General features: G+C 43.8%; 1 long non-coding RNA gene across 1 annotated transcript; it reads left to right on the plus strand.

Annotated features, from left to right (window-relative positions):
- The first annotated feature begins 16,884 nt into the window (after positions 1-16,884).
- Positions 16,885-17,907, plus strand: LOC311227266. Its single transcript, XR_014619580.1, has 4 exons — positions 16,885-17,003; positions 17,119-17,237; positions 17,357-17,569; positions 17,675-17,907. It is a non-coding gene; the product is annotated as an uncharacterized lncRNA (long non-coding RNA).
- The last annotated feature ends 241 nt before the right edge of the window (positions 17,908-18,148 follow it).

Genomic DNA, 18,148 nt, shown 5'->3' on the forward strand with positions numbered 1-18,148 from the left:
GGCATGTCACTGGCAGCGGACAGCTGACCACAGGGCCGGACTGGGGAAATAATTCATACCGGGAGATATAGCGCGAAATATATCCCCAGTCAGGCCACTTTTTAAGCGGGGGGTCTGGGGGTCCCCCACCAGGAACATTTTAGTTACAAATACTTAATTTCCTGCATTCTGGTGCATTTTAGTGCATGCAAATCACAAACTAATGAGCCAACAATTGCTTAGTACAATGTACTGTTATGAACCTCAAATAAAACCAAAGGTACATATCATTAAGGAGGGAGACGACACAAGGACTATAACGTTTAACCAATATTTATTAAATAATAAATATAAATAACTATGTACAAAATCAGTGGTGGGTGCAGGTTGTTGAATGAAGTGTACGGGTGTCAAACTAGAGTAAGTGTCAGCTTAGCTGGAGGTACTGCTGCAGGAGTCAGGAGGGATGGACAGCTGCTGGGTGAAGGTGGGCTTAGACAGACCCACACTGCCTCTGGAACACACAACATAGAGGTTATAGAGACATTGGTGCACTCAAGAAACACACACACACAAAATACATAAACACAATGTGTCAATGAAGGCAGCAGATTTGAATGGCAGGAAATTTTTTATCTGTGTTGCATCTGTTTAATGGTAACTTTTATTTGTAAATTAACAATGATCATTTATATTAACATGATCAGTAGAAAAACTGTGGTGTCTGTGTGTTTCATTTGGATGTGCATACAAAAACATTCATAACACTAAAAGTCAGTGACAGTCACTACTCACTATCTAGCCAAGTTTAGAGATTGTCCTACCTTCAGTAGGTCAGTAGGCGGCGCAGTAATTCACTGCCCTCTGCCATCTTGTCAATTATGCTGTCTCGGTCAAGTCCCATCAGAATCTCCTTCTCCGTTGACATCAAAAGGAAAGCTTCAAGGTTATCCTGGTTGAAGGAGGTTCTTAACCGGTTCTTGACGAACTTCAGGGTAGAAAAAGTTATCTCACAGGCCACTTGGGTAACAGATAAAGTGAGGAGGAACTTGTAGCCCATACCAATAACATGGTAGGCATCTGTCAGTAGATTGTACTTTGACAAGAGCAGATGGCAACATATTGCACAGTTTTTACATGTTTTACAATGTCTGCTCGTCAGCTCCATGTTTTCCTCCAGATGATCAGATTGTTCCCCTGGCACGTCACCGGCTCCCCTGTCTCTGGTGCTGTACCCATCCAAAGGCGACATGTTCAGTCTCTCCCATTGTGTTGCCAGGTCTGTCAGTTCTGCCTGCAAGTGCTCCACTGTGGCACGCTCATCAAACTTCTGCAGGCACTTGCTGAGCTCCTTCATGGCTGCATTTGGAAGGCCCTTTGTCCTAATTTCAATGAAGTTCTTCGAGTCCATGCAGGCAAAATCTGAGTACAATACTGCATTAGCTGCATAACGCCGGTGAAAACTGTTGATCACAGTGTCGAGGACTGCATTGTGGATCTTGACTTTATAATCCAACATAGCATCTGTGATGGACTCGTCTTCTGCCAATTCACCTGGATTTTTTTTTATTTTTTTTTTGTCGCTTCTCTGGGAGAGCAGTTTGCACTTCAGCATCACAGTCCTGCTGCTCCTGCAGAATGCCATTGGCCCACTTGATGCCCTCTTCACACCATCGAAGTCCCTGGCACACTTCTTCAGGTTGTCTTCAGTTCCCATCACCAAGCGCTGGGCTGTTAAAATATCCATGCCACTTGTTTGCAAGTACTTTGAGACTGGGGAAGTCTGCTCAAAAATCCGGAGAAACACCTGAGCGGTGAGTACGGTTTCATACCTCAGGAGTGCTTCCAGGTATCCTCTGGCCTTGACTCTGGCAACAGGTTTCATGGTCTCATCGTCCTCAATTTTCATCATGGTGATCACCACATCTGTGTAGAGTGCACGGTCAGGCTTTCCAAAGCCTCCAAACACTTTCGTCAAGGGATGGTCCTTGGCCCACCAGCGAGTTTCTCCAATTAAACCAAGCCGTCTGTGCCGTTTGTCCCCACTGGTTCCTTCCCATACCTGCATGCGCTTGTAGGAGTCCCTAGTGAACACAGCAATGTCGTTCAACAAAGAGAAAAGGGATGCACTTGCCACTACAACCCCAGTGGTGTCTGTAAGCACCAGATTCAGCACATGCGAGTAACACCAAGTGTGCACTTGGTCAGGGGCCTCTCCTGAGAGCAATGCAGAGAAGCCCTTATACTGTCCCTGCATATTAGCAGCTCCGTCTGTTGAGTTCCCTACACAGTTCTTGATGTTAATGCCCACCTTCTCCAGGGTCTGTTTAAGGAGCTCCACAAAATACTGTCCTGTTACTGACTCACAGTCAATAACACCGATGAGTCTCTCATGGACAACGTCGGTGACATAGCGCAGAACTACAGCACACTGGTCTTTGGATGTTAAATCCTGTGTGGTGTCTATTTGTACTGAAAACATCCCTGCCTCCTGAACTTCAGCAGCAATCACATCTTGAATTAAGACCCTGATGACATCAATTAACTTGTTGACAGTTGTTTTGGACAACAAAGTAACGAGGGACCCTCTTCCTGTACCTTTCCTCTCATGTTGCCTCTTGCTCTTCTCGATGCTGTCGTTTACATGCTCTTGGAGACAGACATCATAACGGCTGAGCAACAATATCATTTCCAAGAAATTGCCATGGTCTATGGTTGGGTCGTCAAGTCTATATGCAGCTTCATGTACGTCTCCCCTGTAGCTAAGACCACGCTTTCCAATTACTTTGAGTATGTCAATGATACGTTCCATAACCTGCCTCTTCTTCCTGACCTGATCTCGATGTGCTGTGACTTGTTTTTCACTCAGGAGGCTACTGATGTCTGCCTTTTTAGCTCTGAGGAAATAGGCTTCGGCACTCTCTCTATGGGCCTTGCTTTGCTCATGCTCCTTTATTCTCTGATGGACATGTTTCCATGTCTGCATGCCTCCTCTGGTGAATGCACTGTCATTGTCAGATTTGCTGAATGCAAGACATACCGAGCAGAATAGGGAGTGGTTTGCATCATTGTAGGACAGCCATTTTCTGTTTGTACCATCTTTTGAGTGGAACACTTTGGGAATTGGTTTTAGAGGGGTTTGTTGTGGGTGGTAGTTGAAAAATAATTCAAAATCTTTGGATAGAGGGCAGGAAAAATATTCAAATGCTTGTTCTCTTCTTTCACTGTCACTTTCCGCTGTCATCACTGTGCTGGGTCCTAGACCCATCTCTCTCTCCAAAGGCTCCTGCCTAACTAGCACTGCCATTGCACTGCTACTCTCTCCACCTATTCAAAGAACAGAGCAAGAGCACAATACCCAAAAGTTTGAGTACACCTGTTTAAAACCCATGATTACATGTGTTCCATGATTAAAAATACCCTAAACTGTATAAATCGGGTCTAATATAAATGTAAAGTAAATGTTTCGTACCTGCAGGTTGCTCTGATATAGTGGGCTTCTCTTGTTCATTACTCACTACTGTTGTGCCACTAGCAATGCTACTCTCTCCACCTTCAAAAAGAAAAAAAGCATGAGCATAACATATTTTTCTATTTACTATTATAATACAGTTAACCACTCTCTCCACCTATTCAAACAGAGCAAGAGCACAATACCATATTCATCATCATCATCATCATCATCATCATTTATTTATTTATTCGTACATGGAATTACCACAGACCAACAGTACATATTAATATAATCCACCAAATAATAATATATACTCTTAATAATAATAACTCTTTTCAGAAAAGAGTAAAGGAATGTGAATCACTACCCACTTTCAAAAACACTCTCAAAAAACACCTACGGGAGACTGCAATTCGAAACTGGCCCCTACAAATGTCCTAACCTAGTTGTACAGTAAATGACCAAGTATGGCTTTGTCAGTATTCCAATGTACAGTGTACAATGTGTGTGTCCCCCCTACCCAACCCCCCCCCCCCCCCCCCACCTCCAATGTACAGCCCCCATCCACCCACCCAACCCCACCCCACCCTCCTCCAATGTACAGTTTCTACGTCAAATGTATATACACTCTTTTTCTGGACACTTTTGTATCACAAACAGTACTGTATTTGCAAATCTGATATGTCATAAATGTATAGATGTAGCAGTACTGTCTATCTGTATGTCATGTATGTCTTATATGTTATGATGAATTGAAAATGGGGGACCCTGATGTAAACAAGACGAAAGTCTTTCTCTGGTCTGCATCCCCTTAACAATTGTAGTCTATAGTATCCATGTGTATTTGTGTAAAGTATTTTAAAATCTTTTACCCAACATTATAATATAATATATAATGCTGTATTGTATGTATCTGTGTGTATGAGAGAGGGATATGCACATGTGTTTGTGCATAATGTGGGGACGGGGGGGACGGGAGGGATTGTTTTTGTGTAGTTATCCTATATAGGTTTAAGAGGGGAGGTCGCTTATAAGCCCTTGGGTTTTTTTTACCTTTCCTGCACATTTTAACTGTTCTTCTTTTTACTTATTTTATTCCAGAATGTATATTTGTAAGTGCGAATAACAATAAACAAATAAACAATTGTATGTATTGAGCTGTACTGTACTGTACCCATTCTGCAATCTGTTAATAAACTTTTCAATCAATCAATCAATCAATCAAGCTAACATCCACATGTTTATTTTTCTCACTGACTAACCTGCTGGTCCCTTGACTTTGGGCTTGGTGCAAGAAAACATTTGATAAATGTTCCCGGATTTAGCAGCATCTCCTGATGCAAGGGCCTTTCTTTTGTTTGCTTTCTCCCTCTCTGATCCACCCTTTCTCTTTCTTCCACTGTCCATCTTGACATCAATGTTACTTTCGCTCTATCTCTCTCCCGAGTCCCCACTTCACTACCTGGCTCAGTGTAACCTCGTTCCCAGCTTTATCTCGTGAGAGTGCCATCTCTGCCATTCCATTCGCCGTCTCCGCTGTCAATCAGTTGTATGGCCTGGTCCCGCCTCCACCAATCACATGCGGCAGCACGGCTCCATTTGTGTGTGTGTGAGAATGCTCCGCGAGAGGGGGAGAGTCAGACACTTCTCCAACTCTGTTGCAGACAGTGAAATCCTGGTTGTTCCCTCCACCCCACCCACCTATTATCTAACTATCGCACCGCCGCAACTAGAAACAATGGCGTCTAAGTTCAGTGGCCTGACTGTGGGCAAAAAATATTATAATAATAATAATAAAAAAAAGAATACATTTTTTTTTTAAATTATATAATATTATTTTTATTTTTTAATCTGTCCAGGTCAGGCCACCGGGAGAACTCCCGGTGCTCCCGATGGCCAGTCCGGCCATGGCTGACCAAGCGAACACTGACTCCCCACAAGTTAACACTACCAAACCACCAACAACACACAACCAGTCAAATAAAGTACAGTCTAATTCACAACTTGAAACACAATATATAAATAGAAAAGTTAGAAACAAACTCGCTCCGTCTCCAAACACGTTAGTTAGATAGAGAGAGAGAGAGAGAGAGAGAGAGAGAGAGAGAGAGAGAGAGAGAGAGAGGAGAGAATCACGTTAGTTAGTTAGAGAGAGAGAGAGAGAGAGAGAGAGAAGAGAGAGAGAGAGAGAGAGAGAGAGAGAGAGAGAGAGAGAGAGAGAGAGAGAGAGAGAGAGAAGGTTTTATGTACTGTAGAGAGAGAGAAGCGTTAGCTGAGTGGCTAACAACGGCTAGCGTTAGCTGAGTGGCTAAGAGAGAGAGAGAGAGAGAAAGAGAATTAACTCACTTTGTTTAATTGAAACGTGGTCCAGCCGGAGGGCTTAATAAAGTATATGTCCACTGACTGTCCCCCAGACTGTTGTCGATGTATATTCCACTGCCCACTGTCCAGACTCGAGACTGCATCACAACACATAGCAACTACCTGGCGATCTGCCATCCACTTCTGCAAAATGCGGCTACGGAAAAGTACTGTTGTCGCCGCGTCGGCCAATCAGAGAGCGTCTCCGCGAAATGCGGCTACGGAAATAAAAAAAACTGCTAAGGCTGCTTGCCTAGACCGCTTCAAATCGCGCCCTGACTTCCAACATAATACATCATATTTCAACGCACAGCGCGTTACGCACTGATTGGCTGCGACGGATACAGCGATGACGCACTCAGAGCGCTATTGCGTCTAGCCCGGGCGAGAAATAACGGCTAGGGAGAAATGCGGCTATGTGCAGTGAGTCACTTCCTGTTCAGGAAAACGATTATTTTTTTATTTGATATATTAACGGTATATTGTGCATTGGAAACACAAACCCTTAGGGGTCACGCTGGAGCTTTGAACCCGTCGGCGGACAACAAAAGAATTAGAATCCCTCTTAAATGCTCAAAAAGGACATCTTTTCAGAAATCGATAAAAATAGAAAAATGGCCATTTCTAGTGCTTTGACATGTAAGGTATACGTCCCCCAACTTGCTAAACCTAATACGACTTAAAATACGTTTAATTCTTGCTAGATGGTATGAGTTGTAATAATCTCCATTTGCGATAAGAACTACATCGCGTCACGAAACGCACATACATGGACGCGCGCACACACAAACAGCGCATAGGTGTTAATCACTGAGTGATCTAATATGCATATTCTTCCGCGTCAGGGTCAAACCAGTCTGGATTGATGTTGTAGTCTGAAAAAATGCTAGGAAATGCTCAGAGAATTGTTGCATATATAGAACACAAATGTTCTAGAATGTTCGATTATGACATCATACTGTGACATACTCTCCTGTAGTGTGAAAAAACATGCATTCTCATAAATATTACGATCAAATCTATTTTGTACTTGATGATACATTTGAAATTGGTTTGGTTATGATCATGTTATTAGTGTGTGTGTGTGTGTGTGTGTGTAAAAAACGAATTAATAATATAATTATTATAAATGTCTCTTTCTGTATATATCTCTGTATCTCTTTCTTCTTTCTTTCTTTCTTTCTTTCTTTCTTTCTTTCTTTCTTTCTTTCTTTCTTTCTTTTTCTTTCTTTCTTTCTTTCTTTCTTTCTTTCTTTCTTTCTTTCTTTCTTTCTTTCTTTCTTTCTTTCTTCTTTCTTTCTTTCTTTCTTTCTTTCTTTCTTTCTTTCTTTCTCTCTCTCTCTCTCTTCTATCTCTCTCTCTCTCTCTCTCTCTCTCTCTCTCTCTCTCTCTCTCTCTCATCTCTCTCTCTCTCTCTCTCTCTCTATCTATTACTATACTATTATATATCTATATATATATATATATATATATCTAAATGTCTAAACCTCGGTCTATCTAGTGTGTGTATACACCAGTATCACTGACTACCACGGCAAGCCTATAGAAAATGATTCTATTTAATAATAATAATAATTATTATTATTATAAATGTCTCTCTCTCTGTTTCTTTCTTTCTTTCTTTCTTTCTTCTTTCTTTCTTTCTTTCTTTCTTTCTTTCTTTCTTTTCTTTCCTTTCTTTCTTTGCTTTCTCTTTCTTTCGGTTCTTTCTTTCTTTTCTTTCTTTCTTTCTTTCTCCTCTCTTTTATATTATATTACTATTATATAGCTATCTAAATATCTAAACCTCTGTCTATCTAGTGTGGGTGTATGCATGGCATCAAATCAAAGTGTGTGTTGCTGTAGGCCTGCCTGTATTGATCAGTCACACTATACCCCCATTCAGCCGTAATTGTTCCCCTGCTGGGCCTTTGTTTCATGGTGTGAATTAGTCATTGACATTGACATTGACATCACATTGCATCTGGGAAGGAGTGTAGTTCCCTTATCATTAGCTGAATTCACTGAATTCTCTTCAGAGGCTCCTGCTGCAAATTGGTAATGACTGTACCAGAATGTTTGATAGGACATTGATTGAAAACTATCGTCTCAAATTTGACAATTGATGGCTTATTTTGAAGGTATTGAATCTGTAATTTTACATTATGTAAAAAAAAAAAAGAGAATATTCTGAGAAGGTGGAGCTAGAAACTCTAGACCTCAGGGGGTTAAAATGAGTAAATATTATTCATTTTAAACATGTTTATATTATTTATAGGGCTATAAAACAAAAAACAAAAACAATTTTTTTTCTTCTCTCCCTTTTAACAGGGGGGTCGGCGCCCGAGCGCCCCCAGTGGCCAGCCGCCACTGGCCTGTACCATGTTCGAAGTTCAGATGCTCCTCCAAAATGAAGCCTAAATATTTAAATGTTTCAGCATATTAAGATTTTTCATCCCCAAAGTAAAACAGAAAATTACTCCTTTTAAACTTAGTCGGCCTGAAATGCATGGTTTGAGTTTCATTGTGATTAACACTTTGAGTGTCAACAACGAGATTAGTCATCCTAACTCGCCATGCGTTGAGTGCCAATGACGAGTTTTCTTGTTATTTAATCGTTATTTCTTTTATTAGCGATATCCATTCATTTTTCATCCATCCAGCCTGAAGTTATCATTGTGAATGGGTCTGAGCTCTAAGAGGGCAAATACCGCCACCTATCGTCTCCCGGATGGTAATGCACATCATTGGATTGGATTGGGTGGCCATGTGCATCAGAAAAAAAGTCCGGTCCAGGGTTTTCCCATCTCTGGCAAGCAGTATCGTGTTACCAGATTGACTGAGGACCCTCAGAACAGCCTCGATTATGTGTTTCGGACTATAACGTTGGATCAATAAACGCGATCAATATTTGGAATGGCGATCAGGAATTGGATTAATCTTTCTGCAGAACATGTGATGTGAGGTAAGGACTCTCTCTTACCAGTATTGGGTTAATCAGATGTTTTTTTCATAGCGATCACAACGTGTCTGTGTGTGTGTGTGTGCGTGTATGACGTTAGTGCTGACCAGGTCATGGATAATAGATCTTTCAGCCCGCTTCTCTAGCGTGCATAAGTACACATATACTATCAATAATCTAGCGTTTATTTGAAAACAATTCATAAATCAGCCGAAAAATTACAATTTGTTTTGTGTATTCCACTAAAGGGCTATTATCGCGGAATTTCTCTGAAATTACTAGAACTCTCCGAAACTATACTCGTATTAAAAACGTTATAAAACAGAAATGTACCAATGAAAAAACAATCAGTTTCGTACATGTTGACTGCAAGCAAGTCATTGATAAGCGAGGGGTATTTTAGACCCATAATTTAAGATATAGTTTAAGCATTCGCAAATATCCCCGACCTCCCATTGACTAAAGCGCTGGCACGGAAGGGGTTCTATTTGATTATGGCTCCGCTCAGCATCAGTTGCATAAATCTCGCTTCAGTGGATATGCACTGAATACATTTCAAAAATACCTTTACATACCAACATCCGTCTGACCACACCCCCATCTGCTGCCTACATAAGCAGGGGTGGGGCCACACACTCATCTCCTTCTTAAATTTCATCCACAATATAGTGCCTGTATACAAATCACTTGGTGAGGAAGAAAGTATTAGCTGGAGAAAGGAAAACAGAAGAACAAGGAGATATACGTTGACATTATATCTTTATTTTCTCTCTCACTATTTTCGAGAAAATATGGCGATATTGTCTTCATCACTGGAGTGTCTGGAAGATGATGATCATTCTAAATCTCCACAGTTTTTTTCGTATTAGGGGCTTGCGTCGCTGATATACTCCCCAACTGCAGTCCTCCTTTGCTGCGGCTGGATGGGTTAGGCCCTCCGGCCATGCAGCTGGACTGTGGTAGGCACCGTCTGTTGTGAGGGACTGGATGTTTTCGAGCCTGGGTGAGTAATGTTTTGTTTGCGAGCGCCAGTTGTCTGTTAGTGCTATGGGGGCTAGCTGACCATTTTTACGAAAGCCGGCCCCAGATTAGGGTCCTCTGTTCGCCTCTTAGGCGACGGCGGAGGATCTTGGTCTGAAGCCCATGATGGTCAACTAGTGGGCCGCGACCAGGACCTGGTGAACCCAGGATTCTCTGGACAAGCGGATGCTTCTCTGTCCCGTGCAGGCCCCATCTTTCACTTGAGTGGAAGTACACCCTAAACAAGGAAATGTGGGCATGGATGTTCGTTATCGGAAAATCCATGTTCAAGTCGGCTGCAGCCCAGATGGGACTTGTGCCGGCTCCGCCGTATGTCTGGTAAAATCACCGCTGTAAACTGTGTTGACATTTATTTTTCTCTTCTCTCTTAAAGGATGAGGAGGGTTTCAGACGGCGGCCTGTCTGAAGTGTGGCTTGTTATGTCGTTGTGTACAGTTCAGGTGATAGCTGCTTAGCTTGCGTGCTAGTTGTGGCCTACTTGTTAGCCAGTCAGCTGTTAGCTGTTAGTTGTGTCACTAGGCTAGGAAACGTTAGCTTGTTGCTATAAGTCGAGAGCGGCTGTTAGCTTAATGCTACACTGTTGAACGTTGCTATGACTATAACATGCCTTAAACCCTCTGACTACGACGTCATCTTTGACAGAGGATGTTAGTCGAACCTACACCGGGAGCCCTGCCAGCGAGGACTGCGTCAACATGGAGAAACGTAGCGGCTGGGTGGCGCAGCGACGTTACCCTCGTCGCCAACACAGGAGATAACGTGTTCAACTTCGGTGTCCCGTTAACCAGATTGCAGTTCTCTTGGCCTGCGCTCAGGGTAGGAGTCCCGACCGGACTTTAAACACTTCTTCTTTCCTTCCCTTCTAAATGTTTTGTAATAACGATGTTTTCCAAAACGTGTGTTGCTGCAATACATTGAGGATACGACGCGTGTTGTGTGTGAATTGTCTTGTCACTGGTATAGCTTCTCTCTCCATAGGAATCGGGTTGTTGTTTACATGTGTAAAAATGATCTGGTTAGTTGTGATGAGAACATGTGTGTTCATGTAACGTGAACTCACAACTAAGGGGGTTAATTAACCTATGAAGCTATGCTTAGTGACATGTGATTGAGGAATGAATTCTTTTCTCAGCCTGTAATGACAATGAACAGTGTGTTCACATATTAACAGGGTTACCTGTTCAACTTGGTCGTATCAAGGGTAAGGAAGGAGGGGTGATCCCCCCGGTTTCCCTGGGGCTTCCCCCCCCTCCTCTCAGACATGTTGTTTACAATATATTGTGTCACTGTGTTTGTGGGGATACGATGTAACCCTCAGCTTAATTGCTGGGGTTGTGCTTTCCGCTTGAGAAACAATTTGTTCCTAAAGAAAAGATTGTTTGGTCACTTATCATGTGTGCTTAGCAAGGCCTGTGGCCAATACATAATCGAGGACTTCTGTCTTCTCTCGTTATGAAAAACGGCATTCCTCTGTAGTGGGAGTGTACTGTGCCATTTTTTGTTGTGATGAAGGGTTGTGTGTGTCTTTGTGATCTACAACTGGATTAGGTTTGGCTCACAGAAGCACATGTGTAAGTCTGGACCGGGGCTCTTAAAAGGGGCCCTCTCTGTTCTGTGTTTTTCCTTAGTAAAACTCAGGTAGCAGGTTATCACATGAGCTATGTGAGGCTGTTCGATGCTTCATGTAGCAGGCTATGACTGTGTCATGCTCTACCTGTCATTACATCGTATCATGGGTGAGGGGTCGTAAAGGGGTGAACTGGTAATCCTTTCCTCACCTTTTCTGATTGGTCAGGGGTTAAAACCTCCTGTCCTTCAAGGTTCCTGTCACGTTGCTGTTCGGCACGTTACAGGGTAAGAGGGGGGGGGGGGGGGGGGGAGGTTCCTGGTCCCGCGCCCTGGAAGATTGGGCGTGTGCACCGTGGAAATTCGCCCGCCATAGAGTACGTCACTGAGCGCGTCTCTGTTGGTAAGACTTCCGTGGGTTGTTCAGGTCCATGTTATGGATCTGTTTCAGGGAGTTGTCAGAGCTCCTCCTCACGAAGCTCCTCCTCGGGGAGAAGTGCCTTCTGTGAGTTCGGACTCTCCTTCCCTGTGAGGGAGCCTCCTCAGAGTTTCAGAGCCTCCTCCTCAGATTGTCAAGGTGAGTAGAACTTCAAAAAGGAGTTCTGCTCTATTGTGTGTGTATTCGGAAAAAAAAAAAAAAAAAAAAAAAAAAAAATCTAACCCTAACTAACCATACTGTCATGCACTTGTCCTAATAAACTAACCTACACTGTAGCACTCAACACTTTGATGAACATTGTTACTCAGCTGATAGAGTTGTGCTCTTCCTGATGGCTTGTCGTACAGAACTTGTAAGTCGCTTTGGATAAAAGCGTCAGCTAAATGACTAAATGTAAATGTAAATGTAAATTCGATTATTGAGTGTGTATTGGTTCAGTGCCTCCTCCTCAGAGAGCCCTAACCCAAGTGTTACATACAGTAGCTCAATGTTGCAATATATTCTTTTCAATCTATACAGCTCGCGTGGGAAGTGTCTCTGGGGATTTCCGTCTCCTCCCTGGGGCGAGGGTGGCGGGATGTAAAAATGTAAAAAAAAATTACCCTCAGCCGCGTCACGTGGGATTCATGTCAGTCTGTGTTTCTTTCTTTTTTAAATAAAAAGAGGAAAGAACATGAAGCACGACGGCTCCTTGTCGTTCTCCCAGGCGACTTGGAGGAACAATGTCTGGTGTCTTGTTAGACTATCCATTGATGTGTTTGGGTCTCAACGCGTATGTAAGTGCTGGCTCTGGGTGTTTCTGATGGGAATCACGCATGAGGCTGGTGCGCCTTGGTTGCTTGTTATTAAAACAGCATTTTTATAGGGCAACTGGGATGGAGTTTTGTCTCTTCCGAGCACCAGTTTACTAGGTTGTCTCGACGAATTCTCGTTCATATCTGGGGGATGTTAACGGAATAGATCAGAACACAGGTAGAGGGGTCTCACGCCCTTGGGGTGGGCCACTGAGCGCGGTACAAATGGGACCGTCTGGGTGGCGCCCTTTTTTCATGTTTTAGATCGACACGCATACCTACCCCCTCTCCTGGAGTGGGCATGTCGGCGTGGTTAGGGCACGGGACTGGTTCTGGTCGCGCTGGTCCATGTCAGTTAACCCGTTGTCCGCCGGGGATGCAGAGCTGCTGTTCTGGTACCCTGAGGGACTTGTGCTTTTTTCGGGGGGAAAAATGCCGGGTCGGCCCGGGTGTCACAGGGTTAGGCGTTACTGGGACCCTTTGTGGGGTACATGTTGTACTCTGCACTATTGTAATGGCTTACGGCCATACCAACCTGAACACGCTCGATCTCGTCCGATCTCGGAAGCTAAGCAGGTTCGGTCCTGGTTAGTACCTGGTTGGGAGACCGCCTGGGAATACCAAGTGCAGTACGCTTAGGGCTGGTTCTCCATTCTTTTCGCTCCTCTCTCACGCGTGGTGTAGAGGGGGCTGTTGGGGTGGTCTTTTGGACCTCCTCTGGTAACCCTGTGTGCTTCCCGAGCCGCCGGGCCCGGTCCGAAGTAATGTTTCGTCGACCCGTAGGCCTGGAATAACCCTTTTTTGAAAACTGAAACACTTGTACTGTGGTATAGCCAGTGTATACCCGCAGGTGTGTTTTGGAGTTTTTTCTTGATGGGTTATAGGAACAACCACCACATGTGGTACCAAGAGGGTGGTTGATTCCCTGGTGTGTTGGAGCAGAGTCAACTCCCGGGTTACCCCGTTGAGTGTGCCCCTGCACGTTCATGACGTCTGCCAATCGTGTCAGCCTTCTCTGCCTCGACCCCTCTGGGTCGGGGTTTTTTGGTGGAGGCTTTGTCATGGTGCTCAACAACACCAGCATACGCCCCTTCCGCCGGGGGGGCTGTTTTCAGTTGACCCCTTTGGCGCCTGTCTCGTCCGCAGTGCTCCAGGCTCAGGTCTACAGCCTGCTGCCTGGTTTCCCCGGTGCGCTGTCTGCTTCCGTTGGTTAACCTTTTTTGAGTGCTTTACGGCCATGCTGACTGCCTGTGTTACAGGGTCAGTGTGCCAGCCGGTGTACTATTGGGGGGAAAGGGCCCGCTCTTGGAGGGGCCCTGTCCGAATACGCTGGCGATGTGGGGGGGCGGTGTCACTAAGTGACCGCCTGGTGGGGTCTTGATGCCTGGCGTCATTGACCTCTCCAGGCCCCCTTTTTCCAGGGGATCCAGTCCCTTCAGTGGGTATGGGTCTTCCTTCGCGCTCCGCTGCTACGGCCTTGCCACGGGGTTGAGTTTGCTCTTGACCCCGTGATTTCTGGGGGCAGTAACAAGGGTTGTTCCTTCCGTTCGTTCCCTGGTGGCATGCGGGTTGTGCGTGTGCGTAGTCGTGGGGTCAAGCCACGGTCTGCTCACCCTGTACGTTGAGTTGCTTGAGTTCCTCTTCGCACGGTCGGATCCGTCTCCCTCCCGTAAGCCTCCAGTAGGGAGGGTATCCTCCATTAGGGAGGGTCGGGGGGCTCTGTCCTCCCCGGTCTGATGGTTGTGGGGGGCCTCAGCGGGGTACATTTGTCGAGCTTTGGCTCCCGCTCAGCTCCTGTTATGCAACTTATGCTGAGCGGAGCCATAATGAAATGTGACTCGCCGTGACCAAACCCGATTTGATCCGCAAAGGGGGAGGTGCTCTGAAATGAAGAAAATGTCTTGCTGTTTAGAAAATCCTAAAAATCGATATCTTGATTTTTTTTACATATTTGAATTGTCATTGATGTGTTCCCTTATTTGCCCTTAGTTGCAAACTTAAATACAACTTGTAAATGAGGTAATTATTGTTATAATAGTTCCACAAATTTTCTTCCAAGTGAGGAGAAAAAACTACACGCGCGGGCTGTGGGGCCTGTCCACAGGGGTTAAGTACTGTACTTAATAGGTGTTAACACACAGACGTCATTAGCTTTAGAATAACACACTATTAATACACTATCTTAATGTTATAAGTTCAGATGATTTATAAGCAACGTAACGCAGTGTCTAAAAAAAAGATTAAAAAAAAGAGGCCTTTACGGCCTTTATAAAACGTGTGTTTTAACTTAATTAAAAACCATTAAAACACAGTTCGAATTTTATGAGCGAACGAATTTCGGTAGGGTGCATTTTTTCCAACCTAATGGCTAAAAGTAAATTAATTTAATACGGAAACGGAGTGATAAAAAATGGCTTTTTCATCGGCTTTTTCATTATTGTGGGGGCCCTGGTGTAAACTGCGCTGCGGCGCGATGAGGGCGCGTTAACCCTTTCACTGCCACACTACAGAAGCTTAGTAATGCTTCGCCTCAACTCCGTTTCTGGTAGAACTAGTGAGCGAATCTTTAATATTTTTTTTTGATTCATATTCAGAGGTAATTCGTCGAGATATTTATAATTGGTATTTAGCCAAAATAAATATTAGAAATATGGTGAAAAAAACTATTTATCCGTTTTTTTATCCGTCACTACCACACTACAGAAGGTTAACCTTTCACTACCACACTACAGAAGGTTAACCTAGTTGTTGTGTCTTTCACTACCACACTACATGTATTTACATCTAAATGCTTATTGGTCAGGCGGTGACGTCATTAAGTTGATGCCATTGATCGGTGAGTATTAAACAGAGAGCAGGGCAGTGCATGTTTGCCAGTCACCATGGAACCCAGTCAGCAACCCACAGCGAGGGCACTTGCCGAGGCATTAAACCGGTTTGCTCACTTCGGAGCACACTGTGTTGAAGACGAACGCGCTTTAGGAACATTCATCACGGATTTCTTTCCGCAGAAGAAAAATCCAAAAAGAAACTCAGATTCTGGTTCAGAAGAAGAAGACAGTTGTGACGAGTTAGAGGCAGATGATGATGATGGTGACAACACTATTGAAGACGAGGCAGAGCCAGAAAATGATGGTGATGGTGGTGATGGTGACAAAACTAACGGATTTGAAGACGAGGCAGAGCCAGAATCTGATGATGGTGACAACACACCTAACGGATTTGGAGACAAGGTAGAACACGTAATGTGCGTTGTGGAAGTTGAATCTGACGAGAACCACGAACGCCAAATGGAAAGACTTTTGCGATTTACTTGTAAATGCGTCCAGGTTGATAAAGAAAATGACATTCTTAATCGGCGGTCATGTATCACAAAATTGGACCGTGATGAAGTTTACACAAGGCGTTTTGAGATAGCGGCTCTCGAAGAGGATCATAAAGACTTGATTATTATGGCGCAGCTCCAGGCTTTTGGTCGAAAGTCAGAATGGACTATCGGAAATAAATCGTTTTCCAAAAAAAGACAACGTGCTTACACAAACTATTTCTTCGGGGCGATACAAATCTGCCGTGAAGCTTTCCTCTTCATCCACGGGTAAGTTATTATTATTGTCTATTTAAAACTAATAATAGTACATCATGCCTATTTTTTTTTAAATGATAATAAAATCTTGAAACTTGATTAGTCTTGTTTATTATCAGGGTCCCCCATTTTATTAAAACTAATTATAGTACATTATAGTAGAGTATAGTAGCATAGTATAGTATAAAGTACCGGTACTTGACAGGTACCGGTACTTGTGATGATGATGATGATTGATGATGATGATCTAACTATCTCTCTCTGTCTCCACAATCATGTAGACTGGGTGTGGTACAGACAGGTACCGGTACTTGTGATGATGATGATGATTGATGATGATGATCTAACTATCTCTCTCTGTCTCCACAATCATGTAGACTGGGTGTGGTACAGACAGGTACCGGTACTTGTGATGATGATGATTGATGATGATGATGATCTAACTTCTCTGTCTCTGTCTCCACAATCATGTAGACTGGGTGTGGTACAGACAGGTACCGGTACTTGTGATGATGATGATCTAACTATCTCTCTCTCTGTCTCCCCCCCCCCCCCCTCTTCTCTCCCAAGAATAGGTAAGGATCGCTTGATTGCAATAAGCAAACACATGTCAGAAAATGGCATGTGTCTTCGCACAAAAAAGCGATCACCACACAACAACAAGCATTGCATAAAATATGAAGATATCGAAAAAGTAGTTCAATTTGTGTTGAATTATGCAGAAGATCATGCTGTTCACCTCCCTGGACGCCAGGCACACCAAAAGAACTTTACCGGTCAGCTGTTACCATCTTGCGTCACGAAGGCATCTGTGTGGCGTTTATATACCAAGGCAATGCCAGTTGGTAGGTGTAAGCAAATCTTTGTCAAAGAAATAGGTCAAATAGGTCTTTGTCAAATAAAAACAAAGCTTGAAAATGAATGACATTGTGCTAACATGTGTTCTTATTAATCTTTCAGACCAGCGAGCAGTGGGCCTGTCCACATTTAAGTCCCTCTGGAGGCAATTACTGAGTCATATCAGAGCAATCAAACCAATGTCTGATCTTTGCTGGGTGTGTCAGAAGAACAATTATCTGGTTAGTGAACATCACAGTGTTATGAACTTTGAACTGCAACTTCTGTATGAAAAGTGTTATACAAATACAGTTTATTATTATTAATATTAATCATCATTTACTTAACTTTTTTTTTTCAGATTTTCAAAAGTGCCAATCTGCCAGAGGCTGAGAAGTCTGCAAAGCTGAAGCAGCAGGAACAACATCTGGCGCATGTAACCTCAGAGCGGGCTGCCTACAAGGGCATGCTTAAAGCCGCCAAGGAGATCGGTGATGGTCTTTCTCTGGGTGGTCATGTGCCACCGGCAAGCAAGCCCTTGACAATGCATTACAGTTTCGACTACGCTCAAAAGGTGACTACATACCAAGCCCTCTTTCACAACATCATGTTATAATTGTTATAACTACTGCATTGCTCCCTTTTTTTTCTTTCTAAAATCCTTATTCATTTATTGCAGGTGCACTACCCATCAGACCCCCTTCAACCAGGGCCCATGTACTTCTTGGCTCCACGCAAGTGCAGCATATTCGGTGTTTGCTGTGAGGCGATTCCACGGCAAGTCAACTATTTGGTGGATGAGGGGATGGAGTCCAGCAAAGGTAGCAACGCCGTCATAAGCTACCTGCACCACTTCTTCAAAGACCATGGTCTTGGGGAGACAGATGTTGACCTTCACTGTGACAACTGCAGTGGCCAAAACAAGAACAAGTACATGTTGTGGTACTTAGCGTGGCGAGCGCTACATGGTCTTCACCATCGTGTCAATCTCCACCTGCTGATTGTAGGCCACACAAAGTTTTCCCCGGACAGTTTCTTTGGGCTTCTCAAGCAGCGTTTCAGAAAGACCAAGGTGAACACTCTTGATGAGATTGCAGCAGTCGTAAGGGACAGCTCAGTGGCTGGAATCAACATACCACAGCTAGTGGGAAAG

Source organism: Notolepis coatsorum, assembly GCF_963971535.1.
Source record: "Notolepis coatsorum genome assembly, chromosome: 4".
Taxonomy (NCBI): domain Eukaryota; kingdom Metazoa; phylum Chordata; class Actinopteri; order Aulopiformes; family Paralepididae; genus Notolepis; species Notolepis coatsorum.